We start from the raw sequence: 21,595 nt of genomic DNA on the forward strand, positions 1-21,595 counted from the left end.
TCTTCCTGGACTGCACAGTTTTCTTTGCAGAAGGAAGAGGTGTTTTTGCCTTCATAGGATACCCTGCCCAAGAAAGGACCCTGTGACCATTCCCCTTGGTGTCTTCTGAACTTGAGCATTTCTCACCTTCAGACTGCTTCGCCATGGGCCTCTGGGGCTCTCCTCAAGTTGCATGTGAAGGTTTTTGCAAATATGCGTATTTGGAGGCTCCTTAGCTCACTTCCCAAAAGGATCTGACCCCAAGAATCGCTGCTTCAGTGGTCACACACGTGTCGTCTACTTCTCTCTTAGGACGGGTTGTGAGGCAGACAAAGATGGGGTCATCCGTAGTGACACTGGGAGTGTTAGTGGTGATGATTCTGCATCACAACTCTGACAAGGTCATCACATTTCTGAGCACGGGTTCTTAAGATCTCTGAATCTACGATGCCGTTTATGGCCTTTATTTCTCTCGCTTTTTTTTTTTTTTAAGATTTTATTTATTTATTTGAGAGCGAATGAGAGCTAGAGAGATCAAAGAGGGAAAGGGAGAAGCAGACTTCCCACCAAGCAGGGAGCGCGGTGTGGGGCTCGATCTGAGGACCCTGGGATCATGACCTGAGCCGAAGGCAGACGCTTAACCTACTGAGCCACCCAGGCGCTCTCCTCTTGCTTTTTATATGCTTTGGACTTATCCCTAGTCTGGACATGAGAGAGAATTGGCCTTTAAGAAGTAAGCGTCTCTGTGAAGGCGTGGAGATGTTGACCTTAGCCAGGGCACAACTTTTGCCATCAGAAGATGAAATGAGGTGTAGGTGTGGCGTGCAATGGTGCTGCTGCGGGATGGTGAGTGGGAACTTGCCGTGTGCAGGGGAGATGGGCTGTTTCATCTTTGTGCTTCCAGAACAGGCGTGGGGCCTGGTACCCAATAGAAGCGGCTCGGCAACTGTTGAGGGAATAATAGACTGAACCTGGTTCCATGTGGCAAAAGTTAATATTCAGTGATTGGGTTTTTGTCTTCAGCTCTCCATCCGAAACAGAAACAAGAACACTCTTCTGTGTATGTTTGACTCTCTGCCAAACCAATTTTCCTTGTTCTTCAATGATATTGATGTCTTTCGTTGTTCTCTTTTTTTTTTTTTTTTTTTTTTGAGGGGAAGGGAGCCTTTATTTATTTTTTTTTTTTTTAATTTTTATTTATTTATGATAGTCACAGAGAGATAGAGAGAGGCAGAGACACAGGCAGAGGGAGAAGCAGGCTCCATGCACCGGGAGCCCGACGTGGGATTCGATCCCGGGTCTCCAGGATCCCGCCCTGGGCCAAAGGCAGGCGCCAAACTGCTGCGCCACCCAGGGATCCCATCTTTCGTTGTTCTCAAATTTAGTTATACACTTAGTGAATTGCTTTTATGGAAAAGAATACAATTATATGAAGTCAGGGTTTTCTTAGAAAATCTGGAACATAAGGTTACCATAATTACACGTTTTGTGGTCTTTAAGGTAGATTTCCAGGGGTGATATTAACATGTCAGAAGGGATAAACATTTTTAGAATTCTTGATGCATGGTACCAATTTGCTTTCCAAAAGGGCTGTACCAGTTTACCCTGTTCCTAGCCATGTATGGGGGGAACACACTTGAGTATCACTGCAGATATGCCACTGGTGAGGATCTGCATTTGAAAGCCTTTTTTTTTTTTTTTTAAACCAATCTAATGGTTACAGAATGGCACCTCATTAAATCTATTGATCACCAGCTAGGTTGAGAAAAGTTTCTTTTGAATATTTTTGTGTTATGACCTGCCTGTTCACGTGGGATGATGGTTTCTTTATTTACTTGAGATTAACTTTTTTTTTTTTTTTTTTTAATGACTTCGAACAAATCAAATGACTTTTTCTTACTCTGCTATTTTCAGCATGGGGAAACATATATTCAGTCTGACTGGGGTTGAAGTGAAATTTTGACCAATCGTAGTCACCAGTTTACCTTTCTTTAATTTTTCTCTTGAGGATTGATAATCTCTCAACCCATATGTTGTCTTCTGGTCAGATACAAACGTTTCCTTTAGAGGAGACATTGTGAGTTAGGTATCTCTTACTGGTCTGTGTTATAATGATAATTGGGTCAGTCTGTGGGATCTCAAGGCTCATACTTGCTCCTTTCTAAATGTCCCACATATTAATCAAAAACAGTCCTGCCAAATAGATTATTTCTTATGTGTTTCATGCATTCAAGACCAGGTAGTTGTATAGAACTGGAAGGAGAGTGCCTTCTGGTTTCAAGGTTGAGAGCATATATATAGGTCACTCCACCAGGGGGGAGGCAAACGTACCTGTGTGTGTTGCGCTGGACAGTGAGGCACAGGTTGGAGCTTCAGCTCGGAGTCCATCCCCCAAAGGCCTGTCTGCCCCTTTCCTGCTCACCCTCCCACATGAAAGGTTTGGACACTGGGTTCCTAAAGAAGAGTACTTTGTCTGAACCTGTCCGTTTGCTTTGTTGCCACACTGCTTCTTGATTGTCTAATTATTGTTGCTTAGTTTCAGTTGCAATAATAGAGGCATGGAGGAGGTGGAAAATTATTTAGAAATGTTCAAGAAGTGAATCCCACATCCTCTGAAACTGCTGGTAATGTTGTTTTGCCTCTTTCTTTGCATTGCTAAAAAAATGTAAGCTGGGTTGAAGGCTGTGTAGGGGATTTTTGTTACTCTTCGTTATCTAGGATGGTGTGACAATGTGTCTCTGTTTTTGTGAGGGTGAGGTGGCTATGAGCTGCTTTCTGGCTGCCTGGCTCCTGTAACAAGGGTCAGGACATGACCTCCCTTATCTGAGTCTTTTCCTGTTTTTCACTTTTTTTTTTCCCCGAGTCCTCAAGGTTTCTCTTTCAGCAGCGTGCCTTTCCCTGGCATTGTTGCAATCCATATTGTAATTACTAACATTGGGTATAAATGATGGAATTGGTGTGATGGCTATTAAAAAACCATTCCTCGTCAGCGGCACCGTCATAGGCTTGGTGTGGGCACGTAGTGTGTCAGTGCAGTCAGGGATGCTTTGAGCCTAGAAGACAGATGTGGAGACAGGCTGTGAGGGCGAGGGTCGGAGTGGATGTGGCAGGTGTGTACCTGAAAACCCTAGGTAAGCAGGGAGAGCAGTCCTGTCTGGAGTTGGGGTGGAACTGGATGGGACACAGTTGGAAGCTGAGTTTTGCTAACTAGGTGAAGATGGTGGGAGCAAAGGGAGTGGGCCAGGGCCGGCAGGCTGGCGGAGCAGGCCTCCTGGGGGGCTGCGTGGCTCTCTGTGCCTGGAGAATAGGAGGCCAGAGACAGGCTCTAGAGAGGAAGACAGAGTCATGGAGGGCTTCTTGCATTACCAGGGACTGGTGCCTGAGCCACGAGGAGCCTGGGGTGTTGAACTGGGGTATTTCGTGATGATTATTTTGCGTTTTAGGAAGATCCCACTGCCCAGTGTGGTTCCCATGGGCAGTGGGGAGACTCTTAGGGAGCCGTTGCAACCGTCCTGGGGTGGAGACAGTAGTAGTGGGCAATGCGGGCGGTAACTGCAAGACACTTCGAGGCCCTCAAAGCATGGGATTTGCTTACTGGGGTTGAGGAGAGACATAGCTTTGTGGTTCCAGAGGACGCCAGCTTGCTGCCTCAGATGACCGCTTGGGGAGGGTCTCCGGTTGAACGCAAGTGCTCGGTTTTGCTCTGAGTGGAGCTCGGGGGGTTGGGAGACCAGCCACTGAGAGAGGTCCATTTAGACGGTTGGATTTGTCGCTGGAACCCAAGGACTTAGCGACACACGAGTGGGAGCGGAGCCCAGGGACGTGAGGGAGATCTCATGGTGACTGAGAAGAGGGCCGAGGGTGTTGTCCTGGGCACAGCGTCCTGCCCACCACTCAAGGGCTGGGCAGAGCCAGGTGTGAAAAGGACGCCCTGCAGGCAAGTGTGCATCTTGCCCTTTCAGGGGAGTGGACTGTCGGTGGGCAGGGGGGCAGCAGCGAGCAGGCGACGAGGGAGGCAGAGCCTTGCTCTAAGTTGGGGACACTGTACCTCCTTCAGGTTCTTACTATTTTTGTAAGTAAGCGCTACGCCCAGCGTGGGGCTTGGACTTGCACCCACGATTACGAGTCACATGCTCCCCCGACCCAGCCCCCAGCGCCCCTGGAGACTCTTCGATAGACTCTTGAAAGCTCCTCTGGGCCAGTCTTGGTGCGGAGCGGCCCGAGCAGGACCGGGCTCGTGCTCCCTCCGTCGGGGGCTCTGGTCGCTGCAGCTGCCGGGCCACGCGGGCGCGGGCTCGATTGGCTCCGGTTACTGGACGTTCTGTGCTCCCCAAGCGGCTTCCGCTAGCCCCGGTGACGACACAGAGACGACGTTTTGGGTCCTGGCCGTGGTTTTGCGCTTTCAGCTGCCGGGCCGGTGCCGTGACCTTCCATCGCCATCTCAGCCTCGGCCTCCCGAGCCGGGCTCCCTCCACACTGGCCTTTGGGCGGTTCCTGTTTTTCCAACGTTTATTCCCATTACTGGGCCTCCAGTTGCTCGGACCTGAGGAGACAGCGATTCCGTCCTCTCCCTCGATGTCTGGGTGGGTTTCCCGTCGCCCACTGCCCACCCGCCCCTTTATCTCCCGGCCGGGCTGTGGACGAGGCCGCTCCAGGGAGCTCGGAGCAGGGGAGGTGACGGGCGGAGCAGGAGCCGGGTGGCCGCGTCCTCCGCGCGGGCGCGAGCTGCTGGGGGGCGCCTGGCTGTGGGGGCGCAGGGCAGCCCAGGGCCTCACCTCGCGGGCACGGAGCCTGCAGCCTGGAGCCTGGAGCCTGCCTCCCGCGGGCCGGCTGCGGAGGTCGGAGGTCGGAGGTCGGCGGTCGGAGGTCGGCGTGCGCGGCGCTTGTGCTGTGCCTTCTGCCCATCCTCGCTTCCCGTCGTTCCAGATCCCTTTTCCACTTCTCTGTGCCTTATGTGCCTTGCGTAAGCTCTCTAAACCTGGTCTCCCCCTCCTGGGGGTACAGAGGTCTGGTCTTGGGACAGTTGGATCAGTGTCGTGGTGATCCAACCCCGTGCTCGGGGGTTCCTCCGCAGACTCAGGTTGACAGAGCCCACTGTTGGCTTTCGGGTGGAAGTCGAGGAGTTTGTGGGATTGCACGGGCGAGCCCGTTCTGCCTCCTACAGCTGTTGGATACTGTGGGTTCAGAGGCCGGGGCTCCCTCCCAGGGCCTGCTGTGGTGGCCGGGAGTGTCACCGCCTGACCTCCGAGGATCCCGGAGCCCGAACACGCACGGTGCTTGGGCAGCTGAAACCCGGGAAGTCCAGGTAAGCAGGTAAGGGTTGACGTCAGTAATCCTGCCCCTTGCAGACCTGCACTGGAGCTTGCCCCAGCCTCTGACGGGGACCTTGTCGTGCCACTTCCTCACCTTTCACCCTCTGTGGCGACACCCGACAGCCTATTGGAAAATGAAATTCAGCGAAATGGGAGAGCGCTGCAGAAGAATAGTATTTCTTCAGGGGAATGACAGAGAATCTTCCAGCGTCTTCTTACCCAGGACTCTGGCTTTGCAGCTTTGTCTCCTGTCAGAGGAGAGGCTCAGTTTTGCACTGGGCCTCATCAGGCCCACACCGGTGGGTCACCGAGGACTGGGATTCAGGACTTGAGCTGTGCAGGTGCAGAAACAGACTTTGAGGCCTAGATTGCTAAGCTTTGTGAAGTGGGAATGCCGGTATATTGCTGTGTGTGAAGGACTTTCAAACACCAGGTTTGACTCATTTGGCTCTTGCAGGCCCACCGTGGAAGCTCCTGCAGGGGGGCTGTGGCTCAGGACACCAGGGGGCCTGGGGCAGGGCCCCTGTTTCCACCCGGGGCCCCTCACTGTCGTGTCCGGGCACACCGCCTGGGCACCCTGGGCTGACTCCTTGGAGTCGAGCCTCTAGGTCTCTTGGTGGCCTTGTCAAGCACGCTTCCTCCCCAGGCGGTTCTCCTCCCTTCTCCCCATAACTTGTCCTGATGTGAAAGGGGGGCTCCTTCACTCTGTTCAGTAACTGACAAAGACCTTAGTGATTTCCCTCTTGTGTCCAGACAAAGCGTGGAGGAAATGCAATTCTGAAAAGATTCTTAGGATTATAATTGGAAGATTATTTCCTGGATTTATAATAACCCAACAAAAGACCAAGTTCTGTGGTCTAACTCCAGAAAACACACCCTCCGGCTGCATCCGTGGTGCGCAGGGGAGGCTCCTCCGAGTCTGCTGACCTCAGAGAGCGCCCCCGAGACCCGACCCCTCACAGATCTCCATGCTTCCTGCTCAGCCCACTTGCTGGGAGGCACCCGACATTGGCCCCCACTAGGGCCTTTGGCGGTTCCCTGGCTCAGGGTGCCTTCTGCCCAATGTCCTCAGGGTTAATGCCCTGCCCACCAGCCTTGGCTCCAGTTCCCAGCCTCCCTGGAGACGTGCCCAGTTCATTAGACCACCTGCACACGTCCCCAGGCTCGCCCCCATGGCACTCGTCGCCTGCTACCAGTTGTGTTTACCGTGCGTGCCCGGTTCTCTCCAGCTTTGTTACCGACGCGATCCAGATGCCTAGCTCCGGGCCTGGTACTTTGTCGGCCCTTTGTAGGAGTTTGTTGAAGGAATCTCTCAGGCCGTACTCCCTTTCCCCATCTGTACTTAACAGGGAGGTGAAGGCCATTGAGGTTGCCCGTGTCTGCCCAGGAGTTGCAGTTGTAATTAGAATGTAGCCCTTTGACCTCATGTGCAAAATGTCCCATTTCAGACTTTTGTGGTTCTGGGCTTTACCTGGGGGCTCGATTCATGCTGCTGCTGGTCGGGGCAATAACCAGGTGGGACGCTCCTCGCTACTGAGTTGCTGGGAGGGTTATGGAGACGCTTTCCATGCATTCAGAGATTTCAGTACAGATCTTAAAAAAAGAACGTTTAGACAAAAAGTAGAATCATTCTAGAAAAATGAGTGTGGCAGAGAAATTGTCTAAGCAGGGCTGTTATATTCCACAGTGAGGTGATTTGTGGCCTGAGCTCACTTCTAGGAAGTGTTCAGGTGTTTGACAAATGTTTGATAAGGATTGGACATAGGTTGTTGATTTTCTTTTTATGATTAAAACATCAGGGAAGCAACTGGACGTCACGGTAGAAAGCTGCTCTGACTCGAGATACATCCTCCGTACCATAGAGAGGCAGAAGGTGTGGCGTTACTGTATTCCCTTCCTGTGGCTGCTGTTCAAATGATCTCAGATTTACTGGCTTTAAACAACAAACCAAATTTGTTGTTGTTCCGGGGTCACGAATCTGGAATGGGTCCCACTGGGCTAAAACCAAGGAGTCAGCAGGGCTGGATCTCTCCAGAGGCTCCTGGAGAGATTCTTTCTTTGCCCGTCTCACCTTCTGGGAGCTGCCTGCATCCCTTAGCTCCTGTTCCCTTCCTCCATCTTCAAAGCCCGGCAATTGCTGCCAAACCCTGTCTCCTGTCTCATCACTCTGACACTAGTCTCCTGCCTCCTCCTCTTTATGGGACCTGCCAGATGATCAGGAAAATCTCCCCACATCCAGGGCAGCTGAATAGCCATTTTCATTTCATCTGCATCAGTTCCCCTTTGCCATGTAATTCAGCAGATCTACCCATTCCAGGCATGAGGATGTGGATGTCTTTGGGGCCGTTGTTCCGCCAGCCACATCCAGCCTAGTGTCTTTGTCCCTGGGATGTTTCTTGTGAGGATAGGCAGTTTAGTCCTTTCTGGTGAAATGTTCCACGAGGACAGTAAGGATTAGGTACTGGTATAGACTTTGTCTGGTCTTGCTAAGCATTTCTGGTCCTAGGAGAGCATTCCTAATTCAAGGGTAGACGAGAGTGTGTGCAAAACAGCAGCAAACTTTGACCCGTCCATCCTGTTTCTGCTCCTCAGCAGCCCTGTTTGTCATCAGATTACCAGAACAAAGAACGTGTTCAGTCGGAAGGCTGTGTCATTGCTGCCAATTCTTAGGAATGTTTTTGTATTTTTTGAGAGTAAGGAGAATTTTTCCTGGTTTCAGGTAATGGAAACATCCCTGAACAATGGTACTCAATTGGAAGAAGGAGTTTATTAGTCTGGCTGGAGATGTTGGCTTGACATCATCTGGTGATTATTTTCGCAGACATCTGCCTTTTCCTTAAGTTGCACGATGGATGTCTCACCGTGTGGGGGAAGCAGGCTAGGTGCTATTCCTCTTCCACAGATTCATGGCAAGGGCTCATTTGGTTTAATTTCCACCCCCGGTAGATTTCAGGGATACAAAACTGAATTTTTGGCTAAATATTAGTGTTCTTTCTTAAGCTCCCATTTCTTAAACACATAAATGTATTCATAGCATTCTCCTAAGAGGAATTGAAACTTCTACTTTGAAAGGTTACAAAAATATCACATCTTTACATTAAAAACTCAATTGCTAGAGAAAAGTACATAATTAGAAGTCAATTTTTATTTTTAAAAGGATTTTTATAGGCTCTAGGACATTTGCACAACTTTAGTTCTCTGTATTATCCCCAAGGTCAGTTGATTTCCACACAAAAATAGGTTATACCTCACCTGATTGCAGCCTGGAGCAGCGGGACCAGAGGAAACAGTCCCCATGAGACTTAGTGGCACATGGAGTAAGTGTCTCAGGACGATTTGACAGGTGAATATGGATGTGTGCCACAGCATTGTTCTAAGACTCGGAACCTGGCACTCGCTACCTGCCCCATCAGAAAGGAGATGGTTCAGTATACAGTGTTGTATGTTTGTGCTACAGGGTATTGGGTCCCTCTTTAAAAAGTGTGAGATCTGTATGTACAGGTGTGGAGGATGGCCATAGGATGCTGAGTGAAAAACCAGGTGGCTCGTTAAGTATCCTGTTTATTAAATGTGTATTTTATTGGTTCACATCAGTATGTGTAGAGGAAAGCTTAGGAACCTTTATAAGGATCCGAGTCAAACCACACCACCAGAACAAAACTGGATCGCAGCCAGGGTGGCAGGGAGAGAGAGAATGGGCAGGGGCAGCTTCTTGAGTTTTACAGGTGAGCATGGAAGGTGCAGAGAAAAGGAGGAGAGCGTCTGATCTCCTTGACAGTCTGGGAAAGTGATGGTGGCCGAATAGTGCTTGTATTGGGATGAATTTTGCTTTGGAGAAGTGATGCCGTCAGACTTAGTCTATCTGGATAACTTTTAAAAGGTAGGCATGTGTACTTTGTGTGTAGAATTACTTTTTAGTTCTGTTTAAAAGTCTTACAGTCTGTGGGATAGTGGGATTTTTGTTTGCCTTGGGAGAAAGCATTTGAACTAGTAAAATGTCACTTCATTCTTTGTTAAAGTGTAAAAACTAAATATTTGGATGAAAGGCCAGGGTTAAAAAATCAGTGGTCAAAAAAAACAAAATGGAATTAAATATTTTCTGAATTTTTGGCTTTTAGACATCCAAACTTGTAAAATAACCATGTTGCAGATGAACACTTATTTTTTTTTTCAAGTTTATTTATTTTTAAGTAATCTCCATATCCAACTTGGGGCTCGAACTTACCCTGAGACCAAGAGTTGCACGCTCCTCTGACTGAGCAGCCAGGTGCCCCCAGATGGAGACCTTTTATAGTTGGAGTAGTCAAGTGTCCTAGGAAAATAAATATACAGGAAGTGGTTTGTTTAACCTATCTGAAGTTTGTAATCTAATAAATTGGGAGTAGCATGGTGGTTCCCATACCTGGATAATCTGCACAAAAGAAAGTTTTTTAAAGAAAGTAGTTTTTTCTGGGGCCCCAGCCTAGCCACGCCTACTGAATCAGGATCCTGCAGAATCCAGGAATGAATGAATGAACACACACACACACACACATTTTCAAAGTTATTAAATTTGAGGAGCTCATGTGTAGAAGAGCCTTGACCTCAGGAACTGCACACTGCTCTCCCCCAGGGCCGTGGACATGGGCTGGTGTGCCAGAGATGGAGCTCGTGATCTCCCACATAGGTTATGTGAAATGACGATGTGAGGAGTTGTGTGTCGATGTGAGGAGTTGTGTGTCGTGTGTCCAGGATTGTAAGAAGTGCTGGCTGGGTGTTAACTGCATCTCCAGCTGTAACCGTCTAATTGATGTGGTTTTGCTTTAGGTCACTTAGAATTCCCCTTACAGGGTTTTGAGCTTTTGAGCAGAGGTTTTTTAAGAAGAGGCTCAGTGGATCAAAGAAGAAGAAAAATCCAAATAAACACACAACCAAGCTTGGGTTTGTTTACTCCTTTATTATAGTTACCAAGTTTAGTTACCTCCCCACCTGTCCCCCAAGTGTCTGTGTGGTTTTAGTTCTGTTCCTCTTAGAGACACCTTCCCTTTGTGTCGCTCTGTTGCTAGGCAGCCCCTGGACTGATGCCATCTTAGAGCTCCGATCTGTCCAGCAGGGGAAGTGACCTAAAAAGATCCTTCCCTTTCCCCCTGGGGACCTGGATTGCCAGGCCCAGGAGCCCTGCGGGAGAACTGAGGCCCAGTCACCTTGCCAGAAGTGTCTTCTGGCAGCTTTCTCTCTCCTTGGGGCTCTTGGGTGGGGTGGGGGTGGGGGGGCAGGGAGGGGGGATAGTCTGAAACTCAGCCACTGTAGGTGGCCTGCTAGGGTTGGCTATCATTGTATATGTCCTTATTCACCACTTGGGCAGACTTTGAAAAATTATTGCTAATGTATAATTTCAACAATGTGTAAAAGTAGAGGGAAGAGTGTAATGAAGTCCCATGGACCCCGTTACTGTGTGCATTTTGGTATGATTTCCTTGCAGTCTTTTTTTATTCAGTGTATATTCCTGCATGTTGACCCACCTAAGTCCTTTTGGGAAAATGTAGGATTAAAAAATAAACCTAGGGCAGCCCCGATGGCCCAGCATTTTGGCACCGCCTTCAGCCCGGGGGGTATGATCCTGGAGACCTGGGATCGAGTCCCACTTCGGGCTCCCTGCATGGAGCCTGCTTCTCTCTCTGCCTGTGTCTCTTCCTCTCTCTCTCTGTCTGTCATGAATAAATAAATAAAATCTTTAAAAAAAAAAACAGTCTAAACATTAGTTCAGTTCTATGGAATGTTTTGTAGCTTCCTAAACAAACAAACAAACAAACAAACCATGTGTTTTTCTCTGCCATTAAAATTTGTATGTGGACCATTTTTTAGCGGCATCTGTCAGGGCGGGGTCCCAATCTCATAGTGGACAGCAAGACTCCAAAGAAGAGACAGACAGACTGGCTGGCTCGCCACAGCCTCACAGGGGCTGGAAGCAGGTAGCGAGACAGTTGATTACACGTAGCGCAGTAGACAGCAGGATCTCAGCCTCCCTGACCCGTGTCCCACGGGGTGACGTGGTGGGCCCAGTTGATGGCCACTCTTGCATTGGGTCAGTCTGCAGCTGAGGAGCCAAGGACCAGGCACCTTTTATAGCAAGCAGCAGACAAGCCAGGTCCCGTCCCCTGGGAGCCAGCAAGTTGTGCTGTGGTCTTGACCAACCAAGTGTGATAGAAAGACGTGCAGGGTTGCTCAGGCCCCATGGTGACCTGCCTCTGCCAAACACAGCATGTGTGGATGTACCACCCTTTAATTAATTATCCTTTCTTGTTGGTTATGTAGAAGTTTCCGCTTTGTCCTTACAATATGTGTCTGTAACGTCATTGCTGGTAAAACTTCACCCACGTTTCTGATGATTTTCTTAGGCTAGATTCCAGTGAGTCAGATCACTGTGTCCTGATAGGTACTGTCAGATGGCTTTCCAGAAAACTGTCACATTTACATTGACATCTCACTAGTGTATGATTATATTTGTTTACTCTTCCCAACATTGAATTTTTTTTTAAAGATTTAATTTATTCATTCATGAGAGAGAGAGAGAGAGGCAGAGACACAGGCAGAGGGAGAAGCAGGCTCCATGCAGGGAGCCCGACGTGGGACTGGATCCTGGTTCTCCAGGATCACACCCTGGGCTGAAGGCAGCGCTAAACCGCTGAGCCACCCGGCCTGCCCTTTTTTTTTTCGTTTCTTGTATGTTTTTTAAGTAGGCTCTACATCCAAGGTGGGGCTCGAACTTGCCTCCCCAAGATCAAGAGTCACATGCTTCACCAACAGTGCCAGCCGGGTGCCCCCACTGAATTTTTTTTTTAAGATTTTATTTATTTTTTCATGAGAGACACAGGAAGAGGGAGAAGCAGGCTCTTTGTAGGGAACCCGATGCGGGACTCGATCCCCAGACCCTGGATCAGGCCCTGAGCCAAAGGCTCAACCGCTGAGCCACCCAGGCGTCCCCATTGAATTTTTTACTCACTGGCTTTTTGATAGAACGTTTAAATATTTTTCTCTCTCTTCTCAGTGTCGGTGGAGTGAGGTTCACTTGTTCTAAGATCTTGTCTAGTGTCTATATCAGAATGGGAGGATTGTAGCAGCCTCTTCCCCATGTCGTTTTTAATTAATTCATTCAACAGGTATTTATTGAACACCTACTAGGCGCTGGGTGTTCTTTTTGTTTTATTTATTCATGAGAGACACAGAGAGAGGCAGAGACAGAAGCAGAGGGAGAAGCAGGCTCCTCGCAGGGAGCCCGATGCGGGACTCGATCCCAGGACCCCAGGATCACGCCCTGAGTCAATGGCAGGCGCTCAGTTGCTGAGCCACCCAGGCGTCCCAGGCTCTGGGTGTTCCATAGGCTTTGGGATTTAAGCATGAGGAGGCTCCTCAGGGACCTCACATGGGGAGAAGCAGCTGGTTTCTGTGGAGAGTGCATGTTTCATCCAGTTCCATTTCTCCATTGAGGTCAGATGCAGGCTGCTTAGGAATAAAGTTAAGGGGGGAACCCGTCTGCGTTCCACTATGTGGATTGTCACAGTCTTCATCTTCTCCATGTTTATTGGACATGGGACTGTAGATAAACTTAGTGTCCCCTTGCAGCTCATCGCTACTTTTACAGACATACGTGTTCCCAAAATGTGTTAAAGGCTTTTGAAAGTGAGTTCACACAAACCATGATTCAGTTGTGAACAGAGGTTTTAAAATTCTTTTATGTTAGGAGGGAGAAGACAGTCCCCATTCAGGGACTCCTTGTTTGAAAGGAACTTGAACTTTGCTTGATTACTTTGTCTTTAATACTCTTTCCAGAATGCATTCTTACAGATCCTTCAGCAGTCAGCCTTAACGTTTAAAACTCTGGCCATCTTGTGCCTTGAGAAAATTATCTGTCTTCTCCAAGGACCACTGAGTTGGGGTAGGGACTCAATCATACCTGCCTCTCTGGTAGGCTCTGACGAAGGATCTGGTGAGGTGCTCCATGTACGTCGGTTGGGGGGTGGCATGCAGCAGGTGCCTGGGGAGTGTCAGCACCAATAGCTGTCACCAGCAGACACTCTCCGGGGCTTCGCGGGGCCTCCACAGCAATCTAACATGCCAAAGATGACATTTAAACATCTTTAGTTGTAATGAATGCATTAATTTCCACTTACCTGTTTCAGTAAACTTTTTAGGTTCCTCCTCTTGTAGTTTTTTTTTTTTTTAATTATTCTTTTAAAGGTATGTACGAGCAGGGAAGAGGCACAGAGGGAGAGGGAGAGAATCCCAAACAGTCCGTGCTGAGCTTGGAGCCCAATGTTGGGCTCCATCCCAGTACCCTGAGGTCATGACCTGAGCCGAAACCAACAAGAGTCAGGTGCTCAATGGACTGAGCCACCCAGGTGCCCCTAAAAAAATTAACTTTATTAAAGTATGCTTGCATATGGTAAACTGTATCCATTTAAAGTGCACAGTTTGATGAGATGTATATGACAGATTTTCTTTTTTTTTTTTTTTTTACACCAGTGAAGCCACCATTAGAGCCAAAACCCAGAACACTTCATTGCCCTGGGAAGACTCTTCAGGTCTGTTTGCAGCCCAGCCTGCCCTCCCTCCCTCCCACTGATCTGCCTTTTGTCACTACAGATGAGCCTGCATTTCCCAGAATTTTATATTAATGGAATCATACAGTGTATTCTCTTGTGCCCGGCTCTCACTCAGCATGAAGTGTTTGAGATCATTGTTGGGAGTGTCAGCCTTTCCTTTTTATTGCTGAGTTGTTTTATTTCCAGTATCTGCATAGACCACATTTTATTTATCCATTTACCTGTCACGAACATGTGGATTATTTCCAGTTTGGGGCCACTAATGAATTAAGCTGCTGTGAGCATTCACGTACAAGTCTTTGTGTAGACAGGTTTTTATTTCTCTTGGGTCAACACCTGTGAATGGAATGGCCGGGTTATTATATGGCAGTGCTTTTCTTTTCCCTTAAAGATGTTTTATTTTATGTAAAATGTAACAGATGATAAGGAATGGTATGTACAAACAGTATGTGACTAGTTTTGAAATAAGCATTAGAAAAGCTTTTTTTTAATGCTTACATTGTTAAAGCATTGTTTTAATATATTAAAGAATGTTTTAACATGTTACTTTGCATCAAATAAATCTGGATTTACAAAAAAAAAAAAGTGACGCGAAACTTTAAACAGTGATAGTAAATGAAAACATTCTTTTTCCGTTCTTGCAGTAAAAAAATCACAATTTTGTAATTAAAATTGGGGAGAAAGCCTCACCAAAATTTATGAATATAGATTGTTGTGGGTGGGCAGATCTTCCTGAGAGCATTATGCAAGTCAGGGAGGCAGTGGAGAGGCCCTCTGGAAGGTTCCGCCAGCATCATCTGCTTCTCTTCTGCTTTTCCTCTTCAGAGTTTCCCTGTGTGTCTGGGTGAGCTTCTCCTCTGTGGTTCGTTTCATGGCTTTTGTCCATGACATTTATGAGACAAACGACATGGAAGAGCCTCTGACGACCACTGACTGTAGCTAGGGGAGAGGCCCCCCTGGTGTCGTCAGCCAAGCCAGGGCTTTTCCACCCATGGCATGACACCAGCACCACTCAGAGTGATAAATCTTTAAAAATGGGGAGGCAGGGGAACGACGGTATGTTAGTGTCTCCTTTAAAAGGGATTTTTATATAGAATCTTTGTAGAATAGTTCTGTTGTTTAGGGGTTTGGGGTGTTTGAACGACCAGGTAGGTGATCTACTTTGGAGTTAAGGTGTTAATTGAAGGTTAGTCTAAAGAATCAGCGATTTCTGTCCCTACACAGGTTAGATGGCAGGAGTTAAAAGTAATTTAAAGTTGGGGAGATAGATCTTTTCATAATTGCAGTATGGTAAATCACCTATTTAGTCTACTTAGTACCTTATTACGTGCTGTTTTCCATCCTAATTGTTAGTACTGTTTAATTAAATGTTTGTGATCTCCTCTAAGACTCCCTAAGGACAGTGCATAAGACCCGTGTGGTTAACAAGGGGGAGCCAGCAATCGTTGGATCCTTTATTTACTGTCTGTCAGCCCTTGGGTGGGTTGAGAAACTGGGCCTCGGTGTCCTCCCGCTCCTGGGTGTCCACTCCATAGTCACTTAGGTCACTTGAGCACGTGCCTGAAGACTTTAGGAAAGGAAGGGTAAATCTTTGGGGGACGCTGGGTACCTTGGGGAGCATCTTTCTTTCCTTGTTATGTTCTTGGATGCCTTGTTTCACAACCAGTACTGTAGGTAGGTGACTTTTTGGCAGGACCGTGTTGGACTAAACACACAAGTTTCATGTTCTGTACTACCTATAGCTTTGAATTTAATTAGGCATTTTACATTTTCAGGAGTAAATTTAATCTGTGTAGTCACTTTGTGATGTGAGGTTTGTGGCATCATTTGCATTGACTTGACCAAAATTACAGACTAATCAATGTGCGTATGAAGTTGCCAGCTGTCGTCTTAATAACCATCTATCCAGATGACTCTGAAACCAGGTAATTGATGATAGAGATTGTACTTGAGTTTGATACTTTAAAAAAGGCAATTTCTATGAAAATCACCATGAAATACATATGATAAAGCTCTTTCCTTTACAGTGAGAGACAGCAGTAGGTAAGATTCCTTGCTTTTCCTTCCAAGTTCTGAACTACTGGGAATAGGGAAAGTGCAGACCACCTGTCACTGGTGAGAGGGTTGGGGGAGTCGCCTAACTGGAAACACCTGGGAAAGGGTGGCAAATTTGTAAAGTAGGTCACCTTTCTCCTTGTTTCTTCCCCGGTGGTTGGCTCTCTTGAACCTCTGGAGTTACCGTTTGACATGACCAGGTCCTGGTCCTGTCTGGTCCCCTCTTCCTTCTGATGCCTCCTCCATTCATGAGGCCCAGCCTCATTCTTTGTGGGTTCCATATTTGGGAATCTGTCCACTCACTACAATTTATTTGCAACTTCAAGTCAGTATGAAAACGGAGCTCTAGCAGTTGTTCATGAACATATGCAGGGAAGTGGGTGATGCCAGGCACCCACTGCAGGCTTCTCGGTGCGGGGAACAAGGGGACGCTCTGCCTTCCGGCCCGGCTCTCACGCTGTGAACCAAGGTGCTTATGCAGCCTGTTGAGTGGCACGTCTACGCCCTTTTTGTTGGTGATTTCACTGCTGAAAGTGGCCCCAAGCGCAGTCCCGATGTGCTGTCCAGTGTCTGCAAGTGGAAGAAGGCTGTAACGTGCCCACCACGAAGATGCGAAGATGCGTTAGGTGAGCTTCCTTCAAGCCTGAGTACAGTGTCCGCGAACCAACAACAGGTTAGATAAGGTGTCCTTGAAGAGAAACACACTTAGGGGTAGCTTATGTATTGGTGAGACTGTGTGATCAGGGGCTCGCAGGAACCTAGCCCTGTACTTGCCCTGGGAACTCTGGTTTAAGCATCTGGCTGTTCAGGTTTAGCAACAGCTTTCTAGGATGCAGCTACCCAGATCACCACAACCGGCTCTATCTCAGCTCTCCCCCTCCCTCTGAGCTTCCGGGCGCTGGTGGCTCCCTGCCTCAGTTGTCATCCCCCCTGGGATGTCCAAAGGGGTCTCACCCAGGGTGACATAGCTCTCCCCACCCCAGGAAATAGCATGTCTGTCCACATAGGTGTGTGCGTCAGATGTCGGAAATCAGCCCTGACCCCCTCCTTTCTCTCATTTTCCAGTTCATTCTGCCTCTACGATATGTTCTAAAGCAATCTGCTTGTCTTCATCTCTACTGTTGCCAAGTAGGAGGAAGCCACCGGCACTGCTGTCCGGGGTGGGACCTTGGCTTCCTGTGATAGACATCGCTGTGTGCTCAGGTTGTGCTCTCGCCTTTCTGCGCGCGTGAGCCATGCACTTGGTTGGCGGCCCTGCTCAGACCCAGAGGAAACAGGCTGAGAGATACTTTGTGCAGCGATACTTGGTGTTTCTTTGGGTGATGGTAGTTTTTGCAAACTGAGAACTGCCTCTAAACCTAGTAAGAATATTTTTGAGACTAAGGGATTTTTTAAGAGAAAAATAAACATCTAAACAATAGTTTGTGTAAGAGCTTGAAGAAATCTTGAAAATACAGATTGTTAGAATTTTCTTGTTTTGTGCCTTCCTGAAGCCGTCTACCTTCTGAAGGAGACTAGATTTTATTTTATTTTTTTAGATTTTATTTATTTATTCTTGAGAGACAGAGAGAGAGAGAGAGAGGGGCAGAGACACAGGCAGAGGAAGGAGCAGGCTCCATGCAGGGAGCCTGATGTGGGACTCGACCCCGGGGGAGACTAGATTTTAGACAAAACAGTGGTTTCTGCTCAGTTTGTTTTAAAATCAGTAACGGATATTAAGTTGTTTGGACTGGCTGACTTTTATGGTCCTACCCTGTGCCTTCATTGCTCTGCCCCACGACATAATCATGGACTGTCTGCCTAGCCAGCTCCTCTGTCATGGGATGGCTTCGTTTCCATCAGTTCAGTTTGTTCTCTGTCAGCTGAGTGAGAGGATGGGTGGAGTGCAGGGATTTTGTAACATTGGTCTTGTGGTTTTACAGAGAAAGGGGTGATGTATAATTAGCAAGGCTGAATGGGAGCAGAGGAAACAGGAAGGGGATGCATAGTGCTCACGCGGTGGGGTGGGGGTCCAAAGCAGAAAAGAGCGAGCAGGGCAACACCCGCAGTCCCCACCTTCATCTCTACCACTCTGACTTCTCAGAGAACAGCTGGAAGTTCACACCATGAAATTAATTGTTTGCGTACTTTGGGAAGGCTGGGCATTTTTTTTTCCTAAGTTCACTAATTGAATTTGGTTTAGAGGTGCACGGAAAACCCGATGAATTAATTTGATCATCTCTGCTCCCTGACATTAATTTTGTATTCCCTCAAGTAGTAAGAACGCCAGAAAGATCACTTTTGGAAATATCAAATGAATTCATCAAAAATGGTTGGTGCTTGTAATGCAATCCTTTAATCAAGTTAGAGAATGAACTTGCTAGGTAGCCTGGTCAACATTGCCCTCGTACAAAACTGTTAGGTTTGTTTGATTTTTACACATTTTCCTTTTGACGCAGGACAGTGTGAACCGTCCATTCCTTCTGTGGCGGGATGATGAGTGTTTATACCGAGCTAATGGAATACCTAACACGATTACCTTGGGATTACTTAAAAGCATGTAAAGCTGGTTCAGCAGACACTTTTCATCTTTGAGAATAGGAATCTTAGTTCATAGAATCATTAAATATTCAGAGGTGTGGGACGCCTGGGTGGCTCAGTGGTTGGCCGTCTGCCTTCGGCTCAGGGTGTGATCGTGGTTCCGGGATCGAGTCTCACACCGGGCTCCCTGGATAGAGCCTGCTTCTCCCTCTGCCTGTGTCTCTCATGAATAAATAAATAAAATCTAAAAAACATATTCAGAGGTGAAACTTATAAATCCAGGTCAGCACCTTCCTGTATGGGGCCTGGTGGGTGACGGGAGAGAGCCTTGGGAGGAGGCTGTGTGACTGTACTTGGAAGAACAGGTAGGATTCGGATGGAAAACTAGATAATATTACAAAATTTATTTTTATCACAGTGACACACATACATGGTTTAAAAGATCACAGACCACACAAACGTTTACATGAATGCTTGTAAGAGCATTGTCAGTAACAGTCTGCTTCTGTTCCGCAGCTGTAGAAGAGAGCAGCCAAGTAAGGTGGAATAGAATTCAGCCCCCAAAAGGGATGAATGCTGATCCATGCCACGGCATGACTGGGTCTGGAAAACACTCAGGGGCAGACACCTGACACAGAGAGGTTACTGGTTACCAGGGACGGGGGGTGCGGGCAGCAGGGAGTGAGGGACTGCTAATGGGAATGGAATTTTTTTGGGGGGGGTTTGCTAAAAATGCCCTAGAATTAGATAGTGGTAGTAGTCACAGGGCTTTGTGAATGCCCTAAGACCACTGACTGGTACACTTTGAAAAAGTGAATTTTATGATTTGTGAATTATGTCTTAATTTCTAAAAATTCTACCTTCAGGAAATTCAGTGTGTAGATACCATTTTCAGGTTAAAGTAATCCTTTTCAAGTATTGTTAAGTCTTCACATAAATAGTGGAACCCACGAGGTAACCCACGAGGTAACCCACGAGGTAACCCACACAGGGTCTGTTTGACCTTCCAGATGGGGAAGCTCTGCATTGATTTCGGCCTCCTTGTTCAGCGAACACAAACATTTGCCATCTTGGAGAAAAGCAGGTCATAGGACTGACTGGTGACAACCAGCGGTTGCCCTCCCGCCTTGAGCTTCCCTGGGCAGCCACCCTGCATTTTGTTTGGCGGTTTGTCACACCATTTATCTCCGACCCCAGCAGTGCCCTCGGACCGCCCAGACCTCGGTGGACTCTGCCGAGCCTGCGCTCTCCGGCAGCCTCGCGGCCTTTCCTGTGCGAGGCTCTTTTTCCCGGAGCTGTTCTTTGCTCCAGTTTGCCCTTCGCCTAGTTTTCTCTGAAGTTATCGGTTCCTTTCTACCATACTGCGCCTCTGCCCTGAGCTGCTCCCCGATGCCTTCCGTCTGCTTTGCACGGCAGTCAGGGTCGCCGCCTGGCCCGAGCCCGGCCTTCTGCTCCCGTCCAGAGTAGGGGCTCTCGGTGGACCATGTGGCCTCTGTTTCGACTTCGCTACGAGTCATCCTGGGGTTCCCTCTCTTGTGGAACACCTTTTCTTAGGTCCCCTGTCTTAAGTTTGTGATTTATCCTAAGTCTGCAGAAGCATATTTTTTAGAAGATTCCTAAGAAGGGCTACATGGGAGTAGCATCCTGAGTTTGCATATTAGAAAATGTCTTGATGTGTCCTTCACACTTTTTGGTTTTAGATTTGCTGTAAAATTCTTTCAGTAAAGTTTTCTTGTCATTTTGATGGCTTGTTTTGCTTAACCGTTATGTTCATGAGATTTACCACTTTGTTTCATGGAGCTCGTTTCTTCATTTTTACCAATGTTTAATATTTCATTATTTGAATATAATACAAATGTTAAAAATCCGTTCCACTTCTGACGGATACTTAGGTAGTTTCCAGTTCTGCGTTATTGCAAACGCCGCTCTGACCTTTCCTACTCACGTTTCCTGGTATTTGGGGGACGGGTATATCCCCAGCAGTGTTTATAGAAAAATCAGTGTGGGGGGTTTTCCCCCCCTGAGCTCTGTGGCCAGCTCTGTGGGATGTTTAAGACCTGCTGGGGTTGCAGTTTGTAGTGGCATCGAATCGGTAGATCATCTGGAAAAAAACCTGACATCTTTAGCATATGAGCCCTGAGTAGTTTCCCTAAACTCCATTTATTTAGGTCTTCATTTAAGTTTTTCAATAGCATATTAGGATTTCTTTCCACAAAACTCTTTTTTGCCCGTTGTTGATAGATCTGTTACTAAGTATCAACTTCTGTCTGTCTCTAATACACTGAAGTGCTTTTGTGCTTTATGTATCGATTTTGTGGTGACCAGCAGCCTTGTTAAACCCTGGTAATGATTTTAGCAGTTTACCCTTAGGTTCTTTTACCTTTTTCTTTTCTTTTTTAAAGAATTGATTTATGTATTTGAGAGAGAATGAACGAAATCAGGGGGAGAGAAAAAAGCAGATTCCCTCCTGAGCAGGGAGCCCAATGACATAGGGCTCGATCCCAGGACCCTGGGATCATGACCTGAGCCGCCCAGGTGCCCCTCTTTTACCTTTTCTATGTGGACACTTAAACCTACTGTGAAATTAATGGTTTCATTTTTCTTTTCTTCCCTCTTTCCAGTCCTTATGTCTTTTTTTCTTCCCTATTTAACTGTTCAGGGGATCAGGGCCTGATTTCTCCTGTGCTCTTTGGTTGAGAAAGATCAGGCTAGAAGATCCTCTAGCCCAGTACCAAGGGGGTTGCAGAGAGTGGACATCCTTCATTTCTTTTGTCTTCATGGAGAAACTTTCACCTTTTCCCTACAAAGTGTAACATGTACTATAAATTGTTTGTGGATACTTTCATCATGTTAAAAAAAAAGATTCCTTTTTCTAGTTTGCCAAGAGAGTCTTTTTCAGTCAAGTAGATGTTTAGTCCTTACAGTACTTTTGCACACGTGTGTGTGATATTGTTATAAGAATATATGATCACATCAGAGGACCAGCCCAGCCCTGTCCTGACCCCTTTGCTAACCAGCCGTAGTTGAAAACGTGAAGTGTGCTCCAGTGTAAAACATGCACCACATTCTGAAACCTTAGTTCGAAAAAAATAATGCAAAATGTCTTATAATTTATTATATTGATTATATGCTGAAATGATGTTATTA

General features: G+C 47.3%; 1 protein-coding gene across 4 annotated transcripts in view; it reads left to right on the forward strand.

Moving 5' to 3' along the window:
• The window catches only part of CYTH1 (cytohesin 1), a 77,806-nt gene that overhangs the window by 2,607 nt on the left and 53,604 nt on the right, over window positions 1–21,595 (forward strand). The gene's annotated exons all lie outside the window — the stretch shown is intronic.

This window comes from Vulpes vulpes, chromosome 2, assembly GCF_048418805.1.
Source record: "Vulpes vulpes isolate BD-2025 chromosome 2, VulVul3, whole genome shotgun sequence".
Lineage (NCBI taxonomy): Eukaryota > Metazoa > Chordata > Mammalia > Carnivora > Canidae > Vulpes > Vulpes vulpes.